Source organism: Pleurodeles waltl, chromosome 3_1, assembly GCF_031143425.1.
Source record: "Pleurodeles waltl isolate 20211129_DDA chromosome 3_1, aPleWal1.hap1.20221129, whole genome shotgun sequence".
Taxonomy (NCBI): Eukaryota; Metazoa; Chordata; class Amphibia; order Caudata; family Salamandridae; genus Pleurodeles; species Pleurodeles waltl.
The window spans coordinates 1,778,467,017-1,778,483,455 of NC_090440.1; the positions used below are offsets into that span (position 1 = coordinate 1,778,467,017).

Genomic DNA, 16,439 nt, shown 5'->3' on the forward strand with positions numbered 1-16,439 from the left:
GATGGCAAGCCTCTGGCTGGCAGTCGCACCGCGGGGGAGGAGAGGCAGGTGTACCCAGCACTCATTCTGCGGCAAGTCTATTTATTGACCCTGTCACCAGGTTCCCATCTTCATGTTGAAAGTAAGTTAAAGAATATATTCCGAAATCCTTTGTTTCTGGGTACATTACAGTAAAATAATATTTGTACACGATACATTCGTAGCTGGGCACGATCATGTGCTTGAATTTTACAGCACGCATATGCGTTGTCAGCAGAATTCTTCCCACTTTAGTGCGCCTTTATCTAACTTTCAACAAGATTACAGTAAATAAAAGAATAATAGAAACAACATGTTCGTTGCTTCTGATATCAAGGACGTTGCTCTTGAGGTAAAGACACGCTCTGAAAACGCAGATGCTGTAGTCATCGCTTGAACTGTGCCACACTGTCGGTAAAGACTTCTCTACTTGTAATTAAAAACACCATGGACTGCATGTGCCAGGGTGCGATGGGAGAACTGCTGTTGTCCCACCCCCTATTTTCATACTCCCGGGAATCATTTGATTGACAAGTCATGGGATGTACCTGCTCGCTTGGAATGGCAGTTACTTAGTATACCAAAAGTGGGATTTTGAGCACCCCCACACATGCGTGCTACTTTTGCTCACGACGGACTAGATCCCAGAAATGGAAGTCCTGATCAAATAACTCCCGATTCTTGAAAAGGGGACACGTATGCTATGGATTTGTTAGCAAGCAGTCAGCTTGTGGCACAGTTCATTAGCTGGCATGCTTTTTGTTATAAAAAAGAATTTGCATAAAATCTAAAAGTGGAAGAGAAATTATATAAAAATATGTTAGTGAGGGCTGTGAGAGCTCACTGGCACGAGTATAACCTTGGAGCATTTAAAAGATAGACACATTTGTAGGCAGTAGTGATCAAACATGTGTAGAATAGCAGTACAGTAGTAAGGTGCCTATAGGAAGGAGACAAAAGAGCTCATTAAAGCTCTCATGGCGATGATGATTTGATATGATGTCTACTACTGGGTGTAACACAGATTTTATCCATCTGAGGCCAGCACCAGTACAAGTGGGAAGTCTGTATATTCAGCAGACATGAACAACGTGAGTGATGTTAGGGTAGTTTAAATCGGCGATGTTTTAGTTAGGCTTTAAGGACTTGCAATTGTACATGGGTGGAAAGGGATTTTAGATTCAGCTGTTACCTACTACAAGGAGTTAATATCTTGAATTTTCCCAATCAGGTTATCAGCCTAGCTGCAGAGTGGAGGGTGGCGTTCAGAGGGTTTAGGTGTGAATTGTGAAGTCCAGTTATTAGAGAATTACCATATTTAATGGGATATGCCACGAGTGCCTGTATGGCGGTTTTGAAGTCTTGTTGGGGGTGACAGTAAATGCTCACAGTTATTGAGCAGCTTCAACTAAAATCTATAGAACTTCCTGATTTCTCTCACATGGAAGACACGATTGAGGGAGCTGTCCATGGGTGACGCCTGAGGTTTGGCTAATTTCAGTCTAGGGAAATATGTTTAGGGCCTGTGGGTTAGCTATCAGCTAGCTAGTCAGCAGGGAGAGCCTCGGGTCTTTTAGATGATCAAAGCAGGAATTCATTCTTTTGAGGAATACGTTTAAATTTCATTCACGAGCTTATGTCATGTAGGCATTAGGCTAGAATGTCAATATCACCTGTGCCTTCAGTGTTGAGGTACAACTGTATATCTTCCACATACTGACAGAAGTCAGTACCTGCCTTGGAGAATATCGCATTCAACGGTTTAACATAAAAATCGATTAATACGTGGGCTGGGATAGAACCATGTTGTACTTCGAATGGAACAGCTGTGGGAGTTACCAGAGAATCACCTGTTTTAATACATTGTGTTCTTTTAGACAGGTATCCTTTGAACCAGCAAATTACAAACTATTTTTTGAGAACACTATTTAGCACTTCTGGCCCCTGGTGCCCTGTGTGTATGTATATAATGTGAATACTTGGTGCATGTTTTATTCAAGCCTATTAATGTAGACAGCCTGTGCTCAAGGGATCTAGGTTAACTTGCACCAGACCTTGGGCATGAATCCCCAAAGTGAGTCTCATCATCACCTGTTAATCTTCAGCGTGTTCTGTTGAATCTCCAGTAGTTCTAAGTGGGTACCTGATAGGATCCATAATTAATGAGACACAATATTTCTCAAGATGTTGTCACCGAGGTACAGGCTATCTGTTAATTTTGAAATGTTAATCTTAGTATTTGTTTCAAAGAAGAATCATGGAAATATCGCTGCTAGAAATCTCAGAAAATGTTTCCTCCAAGCTCATCCATTTCATTTGGTCAGCATGACGATTCACATTCTTGAACTGAAACGCCTCACTAGTTTTCTTGTCAGTTTGCCTTGCATAATAATTGTCTTGGTTCCTCCATTCTCACTTTTGCCATGCAAGGGATCTTTCCAAAGCCGGTGAGGAAGCAAAGGCGTGTGATAGGTTATTTGATATTTTCCGGTTTAGTGCATGTGTATTTGTTATACCATATTATTTTGTCTCTGTTTATCATTTAACTGAACTATTGGTTATAGTTTGTCTACTCATATTGCATGTGGCACAACAAGCATAATGAACTGTGGTAGGTTTCATAGCATGAAAGTCGGTTTTGGTTCACGTTTAAATCGTGTGGACTAGTCTGTCTTTGAGACTCTGAGTTTGCTTGGATGCAAACTTTGGTGTGTTTCATTGGCCCATGTGTTTAAGGTCTTTACATTTCTGTGTATGATCTTAAAGCTCTCATGTGACCACAGTTACTGTTGTAATGTGATCTTTGTTATCACAATGAGCTTTCTCGTATATTGTTTGTTTGGGGCTACACAGTGATTGTGTGTTAGCTCTTTTGATCATTATTTTCAGGTAAGCTGTAGCTTGGAGCTGAGTCTTGGAAGTCTTCCTCTTTTCTTTGATGCTGCAGTTTCTCGTACAGAAAAAAACAGTCCCAGAAGAGGATTCCATTTTGGAGATTTAGGATGAAGGGACTCAAAATGCAATAGTCTACCTGTATGTTTGACACAAAGGGTATTAATCAGTACACCATTATCTTAGTTAATACCCATGTGCAAAAATGTTACCTTGGGCCCTTGCACGTCCAGAAGAAGAGGAGATCTGGATCTGGTGATCAAATTAGGAAAAGCTATTCTGACTAGTACCATAAATGCACACTTAAGACGTGGGGCTCTCTTATATGTGATTGTTATATACTTACACTCAGTCTAGGCACCTCTACCTTAATATAATGCCTCTACCTTGCCTTTGTTAAAACTCTTTGAGACTTCACTTTGGAAGATCGGCAAAGAAATCATTATAGAGCATCTGCATATTGCTATTTAGAAATGAAATAGTCTACTACTGGTAAGTTTAAAATATAATTCATCCAATAATCTGTCTCACAAGATCATGCTAAGAATATCTGATTTAGGATTACATTTTTACTTCCTCTATTGATTTAAATAATACTTCAGAGAGAATTTGGTACATTTTTCTATAGGAGCAAAATTCAGTTCCAAAAACTCAGTACAGTCCCTACCTCATTTCTTTAATAGGGTTTTGCATTTCTTTTTCTAATAGCCATTTCCTATTTTTCTAATAGCAGCTCTCCCGCACAGCACACCTGTCTTTCACTTGCTTTCAGTGCCAACTGACAATCCTTTGTAACAGCCAGGAAACAGAGTAAAGACTCTGGGACATCAAATTAGCTGCTTTTTGGAATCCTTGCAGTTCACTCAGGCGCTAATAACATCAGGCTCCGCCTTGCAACCACTAGTGCCCTAAATGAGTACAGGAGCCTTGTTCACTGATACACCATTGAAAGAACCTGGGTGCTCTCTTGAGATAAGCCTAAAAAGTCTGGGTAGATCACTAAATTATGAGCCACCCAAAATCTGTCTTTAAAAAGTCATAATGTCAATGGATTCTGGCTTCCACTCTTTCCCTCTCCAGCTCTCAAAACGTACCCTTTTTGCCTTCAGCTGATAACTTGCTGATATTTTCTTGTAGTCAGTACCAGCTCCAGCATTCCAAAGGTGGCATCAAAGGACTGTCCACCTCTGGCTGGCTTAGGAACATTCTGTACAACATCACATGTAAGGACTTGTCATACAGATATAGCATTGAAAAACCCTGTAATAATGCAACCTCCATTTAGCAAAACCACACAAATGTCACTGTGAATCCTTTTCAGACTAAATAACTCTGAGCACACTGTTAACTGTACTCTGATCATCCTTCCTAAACACTGACTCCTATGCAAACAATTGAAAAGTCATCGTCATAGATGCGGCCCTCATGCCCACCCATTCCAGATATGGGCATGTTTTGACTCCAGAGGTTTTGTTTCATAAAGAATACTAAAAATCTTTGGTCATCTGGCCTAAAGAAAGGCACAAGAAGGATAAGATGACCATGTTGCAGATGGCTCCTGTAGGTTCCGCATGATTGATTCCACTCCCAATATACTAACTGAGAGTTAGTTAACATCATATCTGAATCTGATGCATTTTGGCTCTTCGGGCTTGGGTTCTGTCCTTCTAGCACTTGTCCATTTTGGACTTACATTTGGTGAACTCCATCTTTTTTTACAGACCACTTACACCTAAATTACACAACTCACGTTTGTTATAGAATACATGCTTAGCACCCATACACCGCAAGGTTTCTTGGCGCTGAGGAACAGAAGAGGTAACACAGCCACTAAACTTCAACAGAGAAATTACACTGGATGATACGATTGTTGAAATAGCTGAGTCTTTAGCACCTGTCTAAACTTCAAGTAGTTCAGAGACTGCTGTATTGTGGGGGATGGGTGATTCTGATTTCCAGATCAGTAAGGCCTGCACAGAGAATCTGATACCACCCATCCTTTTCATGTTTAGTTGTGGATGGACAGGACATTCAAAGAGGAAGAGCAGCGTCTGCGGCTTGGGATGTATTTCTTGAGTCTAGATTTTATGAGTGAGGGACCTTTGTCAGAAATTCCTTAAAGGTAACGCAACCTATTATGAAGTTGATCCTTTACTGCAAAGGGAGCCAATGAAGGCCTCTTAAAAGAGGGGTATGTGTCAGTATCTAGGCCATAGATCCTGAACAGTCTGCAGTTTGGTAAATAAACATTTCAGTAGGCCTTTATAAAGCAAATTGGTGTAGTCAAGTCAGGAGATAAGGAAAGCCATGACCACTTGGGTCAGGACTTCAAAAGTAAAAACAGCTGGCAATTTTTTTTAATCCTTTGAAGATTTAGGAAACATGATGCAATTACTGATCCTAGCTGTGGTGTTAAGAATAGCTCATTATTGATGTTGTTTCCCAGGCTTTTAACCAATTTCTTAGTGGGTGCAGGACTACCCATATCAATGGGCCAAACAACGTCATTCCAAATGTATACTTTACTGCTCAGGATGACAATCTCTGTTTTATCTGCATTAAGTTTGAGATAAGCTGTACTCATCCAGTTGCAAATAAAATACATTGGGACGCATTATGAGTGTGGTGGTCTGAGGACCGCCACACTCGCGTTGACGGTGGCACTGCCGAAACTTTGGCAATCCGACCGCCCAATTACAACCCTGGCAGTCAGACCCACCAGGGCACCACTGTCCCCGCCGGGAACATGGTTCCCGACGGCATGACAGTGGTCGGGCTTGTAACCAGCCAGGGCGGTGCTGAACTCAGTGCCGCCTGGCTGATAACAACCCCTCTTTCCACCAGCCCTTCCATGGTGGGGAACCCCACCATGAAAAGGCTGGTGGAAAGCCAGTGCCGGGGGCCACAGAGGAGCCCCTGCACTGCCCATGTCCCGGGCAATGCAGGGGCCTCCCTGCCCAGCACAGTTAGAACGCGCACTGTCTGCTTTCCAGACTGTGCACATTCTGAGGGTGCTGGAGTGTTAGGATATTGGCTTTGGCTCCCTTAGAGGAGCTGAGACCACTATCCTAACACTGTTCCCGCCGGTCAGCCAAGTGGTAACATGTATTACAATGTTCCCGCCGGTCAGCCAGGTGGCAACATTGCAATATGCTTGAGGGGAACGTCACCACTATGGTGGTGGGGTCCTCCCCATGAGTTTGGCGGTCCCATGGTGGGACTGCCAAACTCATAATGAGGCCATTGTGTTTTGGAAATTTTCCTGGGAAGCCAGAGAGCAATCCAGTGTGAAAAGCGACTGCAAATCATCTGCATAGTTGTAACTTGTGCAGTTCACATTGCCTAGAGCTGGGATGTGAGGACAGATGTATATGTTTAAAAGATACAGGGAAAGAGAGGAGCCTTGTGGTACCTCACAACCCAGTTGCACTTCTCACACGAGTCACCCAACAGCCCATAGTGGGAGATTATAACGTAAAACACCCATGCTGCTAAAGACTTTTTATTTGTTGCTCCAGTAAATAGAAATAAGAGAGGCACCAGCTGGCATCCACACATAATGCTTTCAGACACTCCCTTCAAGAGTAGCAGTAAATCTGCCCCCTAATTTAGGTGTTGCAAGATTCCCCTTTGCAGATTTGACTGGAAAGGCAAACACAAGCAACACATTGTCACTGACAAGAGGGTAACTGGTTCCTTTCCCTTCACAATTTTGGCCTCCTGGCTCTGTCTGGCTCCATGGAACTTGCACTTTTTCAGTCTTTTCAGATAGACACTGACCCTGGTGAAGAGGATAAAAACAGAGGGGGGATACCAAAGAGCAATCCTTTGACTAAGTAATTCTTTTATGGCTGGCCTTTGAGATAGCTTTAGCTGTTTCTCCAGACTATGCCTTTCCAAAAAAACAAAAAAAACACATACATTGTATATATACATAGATGTGCTTTTAGTCAGTAGGCTTCATCTATTGGTCTGTTACATTTTCATTCACATTTGCTTACGCCCAACTCAGCACACAGCATGAATGGCTGCACAAACATAGTCCAAATCCACCTAAGATAGTTCCTATCTCTTCACTGATAAACCTGTTTCCTAGTGTGTTTTTTAGTTTTTGTTATTTTTAATATTAAACTTTAATTAGCAACTATTTACCTGCACTTCAGGCGTACCATTATGTGGTGATTTGTTTTGTAGCTCCTATTTAAAGTTAAAAGATGTTTGACAACAAACTGCAACTTTGTGGCGAGGCCGTGTTACAGGAAACCGCTGGTTGTGCTGCCACGACGCCTCGCCACAGCGTCAATTAGATTCCACTTTCTCCTCACCTGATATACAAAGAGGACAGCACGCGGGATGCCTTAAACAGTTTAATTTAATAAGGGAACACAACATAAAACGTTTCTGCACTTAGTGCCCTTTTTCTGAGGTTGAGAAAGGCACAGAGTGCCAAAACACATTACGTTGTGTTCGCTTATTAAATTACACTGTTTCTTATGGCATCCTGAGTGCTGTCCTCTTTGTGTATCAGTCGAGGAGAAATTGTTGGTATATATATATATATATATATATATATATATATATATATATATATATATATATATATATATATAATTACAATTAAAAATGATATCGGGCAGATTATGTATACCTTGACCTCCTAGCCTTTGTGGGGGTGAAATGGCTCGCAGAGGGACCCTCCTTCGCACAAAATTAAAAAAGAAATTGGCTGCCACAGTGTGGTCCAGCAAAGCTCCCATGGGACATGGGACAGCTCTGACCCCTGTGAGACTTAAGAAACAAATGTTTTAAAAAAAAGAGGAAGAATGTGTGATGAGGGTCTGTGGATGGTAAGGCCCTAAGGTAACTATAACTCACGCCCTCGCCGTGCTTTGCTAAATACCCTCGCAATTCTCTGCTAATTACCCCACAAATTATGGCACTCATAACACCTTTGATAACATCATTGATTATATTGTTGTAATACTTAGCAGTGGCGGCTAGTGACATTTGAAAGTGGTGGGCCGTAAAAGTTGGGTATGACTTTTATGCAGCGAGTGAAGCGAGTAAGCTTAATGGACAAACTTTGCTTCCAAGGTGAGTCCTCCCAAGCAAAAATTGAAAAAAGATTGACAAATGGTGCATTTGAAAGCAAATGAATTTAATGAGAAAGCAAGGTTTATAAAGCAGTGGGAATGTATAGTCTTGAAATACTAAACACATTTAAAAACTGCCCCATATCGTGCTGCATTAATACGTTCAACAGTTACGTTAATGTTTAAATTGTACAGCGTGACAACTTCAGGCCCTCCAAAGTGTGTGCTTGCCCAGTGTCTTGCACTGCATGCAGAATCCACTTTGCAAGAAAATGCTCTAACGAGGCATCAGGAAGCACTCACATCTGCTGGCTGCAATCAATCATACAAAAATATGTGCAGACAGATCTTTAAGTGGGATGAAAAAAGTGGGGGCTCTCTAAAAGGGAACATGTAAAATAAATTTTGGTGATTCCCATAGTGTGCCACCTGGCTTATATTTTCGTTTCTTTCTGAGATTTATTGCATCCTGAAATATAACACAACAGCTGACATACACCTAAAAGCTGTCAGCACTCTTGGCTTGGTCAATGGTTGTTAGCTGTTTAAGATAAATGAATAACAATAATGATTAGTTATAAATAATTAACATTGGAAGTGTTTCAATTTTAAAATTTTTAGACTGTGGATTAAATATTATTGAGGCCTATGGAAGGAGTAATGGCCTTCAGTTATGTGTACTTTACGTTAGATATGTATGCCCTTTTTCTGTTCACATCTCATCCATCTGCACATTTTCAACCTCCTCTCCTTCCTCTTCAGCACCCTCTTGCCCCTCTCTCCTGAATGCACTCCCTCACATCTTCCTCATTTTACCACTTCAAACATACACTGCACTCATTCACATGTAAGCATTTTATTTCATTTTGCTTTTGCCTTGTAAATATTTTGACCTCTACACACCTCTTCACACACATTTACAAAGAATTTCATTTGCAACTGGAATACATGACCATTGTTCTGTGTGCTCTGCAGAGAGACCAACCCACTGTCAGTCACTTTGAGAGCGCTGGTGCTAAAGGCAAAGCAATCAAAGCCCTTCATAAACACCTGGCACGAGTCAAAGTATGCCCTATGCAAGAGTAATACAATGCACAGAAACACAGCATGATGAAACAACTAACTCTCTTGTGGAATGCAACATTAGGTAAAACATGTGAAATAAGAGGAGCTAAATGGCTGACACAGATTACACACATTTTAACATTTATTGTTCGCATATCAATCTGTGTTTGTGGCATTAATGTTAAGGGCATGAAGATAGGGCCATTTTTAACGCTATACAGCAGACAACTGCATTTACTGTAAGGACGTATATCTCCCCTTGCTCTTGACTTGAATATTTGGATGCATTTCACATGGGAGCAAGAACCCTTGGAACAGTTTCACGAGGAACAAATACGGCCGCTCCACTTCTAAAGGAGCCAGTGATCTGCAGCCAGGGCCTGAGGTGTCACATGGGGGAGGATTAGCGTGACAAAGCCAAAAAAATAACACAAGATTAGCTTTATAATACTTAACTTTACAGAAGACAAGGCACTAATGCTTGCATACGCTGCTACTGCATGACAAATGGGGAAAGGGTGGGATCTGTGCCTGTTAATGACAGATGGATGCCCTCACGCAGGGATGAAGTCTAGAAGACTCCAAGTGTGTGTTTTTTGTTCAAGGTCAATTCAGCACTGAGAATTCAGTGTAGTTTTCCTCGCTTTGAAATCACCCCAACCTCTTTGTACATTTTTTTCTCAGTGTGGAAGAACTACTGGTTCCCCACTGTAAACTCTGTTTGGTCTATATGTGCTCATGCTCCTGCGACATATCCTTTCTGCTAGCCCCTCCTTCCCTGGGGGAGCCTATTGTGTATGTTCGAGACATGGAATTGCACCTGTTCCGAGGATCATTTGCACATTGGCTCATCTGACTGCACAAAAAGCCCTGCTGCTTCTTTCTTGGTGGCCTTCAGCCCTTGAGCCTGTTAATTCCTACAGTGTGGTGGCATGAGACATTTCACTGGTGGTGAATTTCCTGCTGAGCGTTTGTTGCCTGTATTAGGTGTTTACAAAAAGCAGTGCCACACTTCAACTACAGCCCTCTGTATAGCAAAACTAAATTAATCAATACATTGAATATGAAAATTCATCACCAGTGCCTTCACCTTCGCCTTCTAAATGGTGATCTGTTAGTGGCAGAATACAACCACAACACATGAACTAAAGCTGCAAAATATAACAGATGTTCTGTCCTGAAAGCACCAGAAATTAACTTCTAATCTGTCTGTGAATTAATCTACACGTCCTACGTTCTGTACCGTATTCCTCCTAAGGCGAAGGAACCAATGCTGGATCTTACTTTTACGTGAACAGTGTTTCTAGCTTGGGTTTCTGTTATTCGTGGGCCACCTCCTTCCAAAGTGTATTCACTCTAGAAAGCTGTGGGCGATACGCTAGCCACCATCGAGTTCCCACCAAGGTATTTGCAATGTTGTTTGGTCAGGGAGGACTTGCTGCTTTGGAGTGGTCTGACATGTGGTCTTTGTGGATGCTTGCCCTTGTGAGCTTTCTTGCTTCCTCGTATTCCCTTTCTGACCTCTTCATAATTACTGAGAGGTTAGAGCATCCTTTGGCCCACTTAGACACCTAGTGAAAAGGCATCCCATTTTTAACTAATATTTCTCCACAGTGTTATCTTAGCCTAGCCTGAATTACCACTCATTATGTTAACTGCATTGCTTGACAATTTTACATGTACACGTTTGTATTGCATTGCATTGAAACTTACTGCCTCATTTATCGTGTACTAATTAAAGTATAGTGGTATTCTGTACACTTTTCACTACTTAAAGTTCAAGGCTGAAGTGTTGCTGAGTAAACACTTGTAAGAAAAAACATGTATGCTGTAACTATGTGTGGCAGAGGTTCTATAATTAAGCATTTTTGTTGTTAAATTCAGACATTTCTTAAACGATATGCTTGTTATTTCTACAAATAATTAAAGGGGGTAATGCCAATATTTCTTAATCGGATAGCAGTATCAGCAGGAGATTTGTGCACTAGAATGTACATTGCCCATATGCCATTTGTATAATAGAGTTTTTTTTTAAATGGAAGTCTCAATTAAGCCACCGTGAATTGCCAGAAAAATACAGATCTGAATAGTCTAGCACGGAGCTAGAAATACAAATCCCATTTAACATTCATGGCTGTAGCAAAATCAAATCCTCTTACTTGAGTTGCTATGGGGATTACAAGAGCTTAAGTGCAGCACAACATACTTGCAAGAAGATTTCCCTTAGGCAGCAGAGGATGCGTCATCTGCTTTACCATTTGGGTCTGAAACAAGTTGTGGGAAGGTGATGCATTTAAACTTCACCGATATAGTAAAGACCTTGGCAGTTTCGTCCTGTATTCCTCTCAACATATGCCTTGTTCACCTTATCTCTTGACATACACAATAGTTAAATGTACTGATTTCTTTTCTTTAAGATGTGTTTGTTTATCTAATCCAAGAGATCACATTTCCTCGGGTGACCCCACTTTCTTCAGATATTGAATTTTGCATCAGATGAGTAAGGCTACTGAAGCTCTTTCTTCGAAAATAGCACACTGTAGCTAAAATGAAATACTTGACATTAAAGGTATGGCCTACAGAACATGACTAAAACGTAGCTAGAAGAAACACACGATGAATTAGATTTAGTAGGTTTATAGAAAATCAAAAGAAGTTCAATATAAAGGTAAGTCTGCCATAAGAAATCCAAAGTATTTATTGAAATGTATAGATTGAGAGTGGAGATAACCAACCCTATCATATGTGGGTGGTCTAACGTATCTAAGTGTGAAGAACAGTACTACAGAAATGACACGACTAATGTTTTTTAGTTATTTCAAGGTGTGGAAGCAGAGCTCAGCTATCTCTGAACAACTGGTTTGTTTAACTGAATTCGAACTGAATTCTAAGTTTCGGACCCTTTGCTGCACCCTGGTCAAAAACCATTGTTTACATAACATAATCATCTGTGTGCTGGCAACAAAGAGAATTTCTTTGCAGCCTTGAAGCACCAAGATAGTCCGTTACTCACAAAATCTTTCTTGACCCCCTGATATCACTATCCCTGCATCAGAGCCAACAGAACGCAGCTCTGTTGGGAGCCTACTAAAATATTGGCAACTGAAATGTGACCTCCTGTTTACACATGGTGGTTCCCAGAAACTGAATGGGACCGCTCATGGGGCACTGTGTCAAAGACTTTTGACGGATCCAGTAACAACAATAATGCAGTGATGTCAAACTCTGCCGTATTGTGTGCGGGGAAGGAAGCCTAACCTATTGACTCAGAAAAAAAGTGTTCCCAATTTAGAGCCTATGTTTCATTTGTCTTCGCACCTTCAATAGTCTGCCCGAAAGGGAGTTTATAGATCGAGTAGAAGTTGTCAGAGGAGAGGTTTGCTTTTGAGAAAAGAAGAAAGTACGTTTTCATTTGTGTGACACCAAACCTTTGACGCAAAACCTGTGTGCATTCCCAGGAAATACCAGGATGCAAACATTTGCAATTCCTTCAAATATGTCAACCGGGAAAGCCCAAGAGTGATGTGCCTACCTTGTTTACCATCTTCCACTCCGTGTACCACAGAAACTAGGTTGAATCTAAGAAAACATTTGAACCCTACAGAAAGGTCCTATCTTGTTATGCTTTTTTATTCTCAGTCTAATGGCTGTTGGCCACGTGCACAAATGTTATGCAGAAACCTTTGCTACCAAAAAGTTGTGTAAACTTTTGGCTGTCCCAGGACCTCATTCATAAAATCAATATCTGCTGATGTTTTTGTACAGAAACTGGGCTTTCAACTATGGAAGATCTGCAAGATCTATAGCTTTGCCATGTTGGTCGTGTGATCTAAGAAAGAGGAAATTATTTTCGCAGGGGTATTTTAATTCAGATGTCCTGAATAGTCACAATGTTTTTCTGTTGTCAGTATTGAAAAATATTTGCAGTTTCCTCCGCACTGTTTTTGCACTTTTAAAGGTAACTAAATAAAGGAGGTTAGAATGATGCAGTAAGTGAGTAAGCCCCTCATATCACCTCTGTGTTTAAGGATCCGTCGGACAGGAATCGGAGGTTGGGTGTGCCATTCCCACAACTTGCACATGTTTATAAGCTAGGTTCTACAGAATCTGAGTCTTGCAGTTGGGGTGGCTCATAGCTCTATCCATTTTAAGAAATGGAATATGAAAATCCCACTTTGTGTGTTCCAATTTATGCTATGCAAGCCAATGTTCAACTTGTAAACACTTGTTTATTTTTTCTTTACACGATTGAGACTGTGGCTTTCAGTTGTAGCTGGGTCCTCACTGAGCCCTAGCACAAAACGTGGTCTTGCTTCTGCTTTGATAAGACAGACTACAGGCCAGTCCTCTAAAGAATGAGAAACAAGCTATGATGTTGCTAGTTCTTCTCTAAGGTGTCAGAGTTTAATAATTACTACCCGGGAAAGTGTACATTGATCAAACGTGGTTATTTTCTCTGCCGACAACTGCCCAGTTAAAGAGCAGGGGGCTGTCTTTCTAGATGAAGTGAACACCCCATAATGTTGCATTACCGCTTAGATGCACAAAAGTAAAGTCTATTATGGACTGAAGTTTGGGAACGTAGTAATGTAGTTGCACTTGTGTAATAAATACTCGGTTTGGGTTTGGCTGTCAGTAGCTTTAGAAGAATGTGTTTGGAGTTTGATCCTGAGGCTAACTTTCCCTTGGCGTTAGGTTTTTGTTTCTACCAAGGAATCACATACCTTCTAATACATAGAATTCAAAGCCCTGTTGATATCAACTATTGGGAAAGAACTGAGAGAGAACTGACTCCCTGCTGTCGCAGATGGAGCAACCGTGTGTCCTCAACATTCTCAGGGTCTTGAGTGTAATGGCAGTTCTATGAACCTCAGCCCCACCCCTTTTCTGGAAGCTAAAATGGGTATGCTTGACTTGAGAGCCAGCGGTCTGCTGACTGGATGGACTAATGCATTTACTCCAGATATAAATTTTTTTTACACCATGGTCACAGGTTCGAATCCCGGTGGGTCTACTTAGCATTTTATCCTTCTGAAGTCGATAAAATGAGTTGGGTAACAATATACATCTGGTATTGCATCACCAAGAGACCCAAAAGTGAAAGTGTGCTTTACAAATGCACTTTATGTTACTAACAACTAATGCCAGAATTCCAGGAAAAGGGTTTTTTTAAGGGGCAGGAGGGATTTGCACCTGTGACTAGGACAACAGCACTGCCAGCACCACCCATCCATTGTTTCCCAACCCAGTAACAAGACGTAAAGGGGAGGCAGACCCTCACCATCTGAAAAGATAATAAAGTGCATTTGCCTGCTGAGAGGCGCGGGACACAAAAGACTTTTAGGGGCTCTAAGTTACAATAGGGCCAGTAGCTGATGAGGAGAAGTCCTTCCCTCACCACCTGAAAGCGCTGCAAAAGCGCATTTGTCTGACGCAGAATGCCAAAGACTCTTGAGGGACTCCATATGCCTGGAGGCCCAGCAGCTAATAAGGGGAAGGAGAAGGCAGACGCTCACCACCCGAAAGCGCTGTAAGGGGCATTTGCGTGCGCCGCAGCGCAGGACAGTCTTGGACTGTGCCTTGGTCAACGGCGGGTCCATCGTTGCCCATCCAAAAAATGTCAGGGCAGGGCCTTCCCCTTTGGCTTTTCTCTTCCGACTCAACCTGAAATAAAAACGTTTAAAAAGTGCAAACCTTTCCTCACAAACCTCATGGAAGATACCAAGTTTAAGGTACTGCTTCATTCCCCCAAAAATTGCTCGAGAGCCCCAGCTGGAGATGTTTGATTTTATTACTAAACTTGGTTCTTTTTTCAAACATTAACTGATTTTATTGCCTGGGTCGGGGGAGGGGGGGGCAACCTTTGTGCCAAATTTCAAGAGCTTTAATGTAGGATCACTGTTTGAAATTATACTCTGTTTATGTTGTCTGTAATTTGCTCGCTGAATCCCAAAGTATGCACTAGAAACAACAGAGTATGGGGAAAAAGCCGGCTGTTCGTAGTCCTCCAAAGTGCAAAGAAAACAACCAAGCACGCAAGTGAGAACTGTACGATAAACGCTATTGATACTTTAATCGAGGAAGTGGAGACACGTCTACTTAAAGAGAACACAGATCGAAACACAAGGTTAAAAGGGAAAAGGTACCCAGATTGTTTCCAAAGATGCCAGGGTTCACAAAACCTACAGTAGTACCAGTGCATGGGCCCATATCCTTGTCTGTGAAAAATACTTAACCACCCCTGATCTGACTGATTGTGGCCAGGTTTGAACTACTTATTTCTGTTTGTACTGACCTTATATAACATGGTGTCAGTGCTCCAGCGGAGAGGGGTACAAGGCTTAAATGAATGGTGCCCTTAGTAGGGTCAACTACAAACAATCTGTCTTGGAGTTCCATGCGTCCACCTAGATTGCAAAGAGAGATTGAGGTGTCTAGACCTACATTTAAGATGCACCAAATTAATTCCGATCGCAAGAATCACTCTTCCGTTGCATAACCCCGAATGGGGCTCTGAGCAAGAAGCCTGACAACCTTCTAGGTCGTAGTTCAATAAAGGAGAGATTTAGCATTTTACATTTATCTCCACATACAGCTCCCTCCTATTAAAACACGGTCTGGTTTGCAAATTGGGAGGAAGAAAACATTCACTCAGCCAAACACCCTATTTATGATTAATGTCTCTTAACTAAGGCAAGGCTCCGACATATACCAAAGCTCAGTATCAAACAAGGTGCAAGAATGTGCATATGTTTTTCGATTACCCATTCAGATCTTATGTATTTTGAGCCTCACTCTTATCCAAAAGGAAATAGGGAATACATAGAAGTGATACAGGCAGACACAAATCTTGTCCAGGGCCTCATTTCACTTGAAATTAGGCCTCCTCCAATAGCACCTTCTGAATTAAGTTTGAGATGAGATCTCCCCAAAGTGCAGATAACACACTACTGTTGTCAGCTGATACTAGCACGTCACTCTGCTATCTAAATGCATCCTTAGGAAATGGGTCAAGTCCTCCAAAGGCAGTTGATTTACTCCCTAAGGCTGATCTAAAGAGCCCTCTTGGGCTAATCTCAGAGACCTTGGCTCAGTTTTCTTTCACAGGCTGTTCTTCCAACATATGTGAAGGCCATCAGAATAATGATAGAAATCAAGAGGCCTTGAATGTTAGACCAGTCACTGTGGTTCCAAGTCTCTCCTGCTCTAACAACGTTTCTAATATTACAACTAACCATCATTTAATTAAACAAAACTAACACCAGTTGAGAACCTCTGATGTCACAAGTCTTGACTCAAGTTTGACCTTATTTCATGGTACAATATCTGCACAATGAAATTTTGAAATTGTACTGGAATGGCCTTCAATAT

The 16,439-nt window shown here is 41.5% G+C and overlaps 1 protein-coding gene across 2 annotated transcripts in view; it reads left to right on the plus strand.

Annotated features, from left to right (window-relative positions):
- Positions 1–16,439, plus strand: part of MAP3K13 (mitogen-activated protein kinase kinase kinase 13) — a 305,117-nt gene that overhangs the window by 100,587 nt on the left and 188,091 nt on the right. The window lies entirely within an intron of this gene.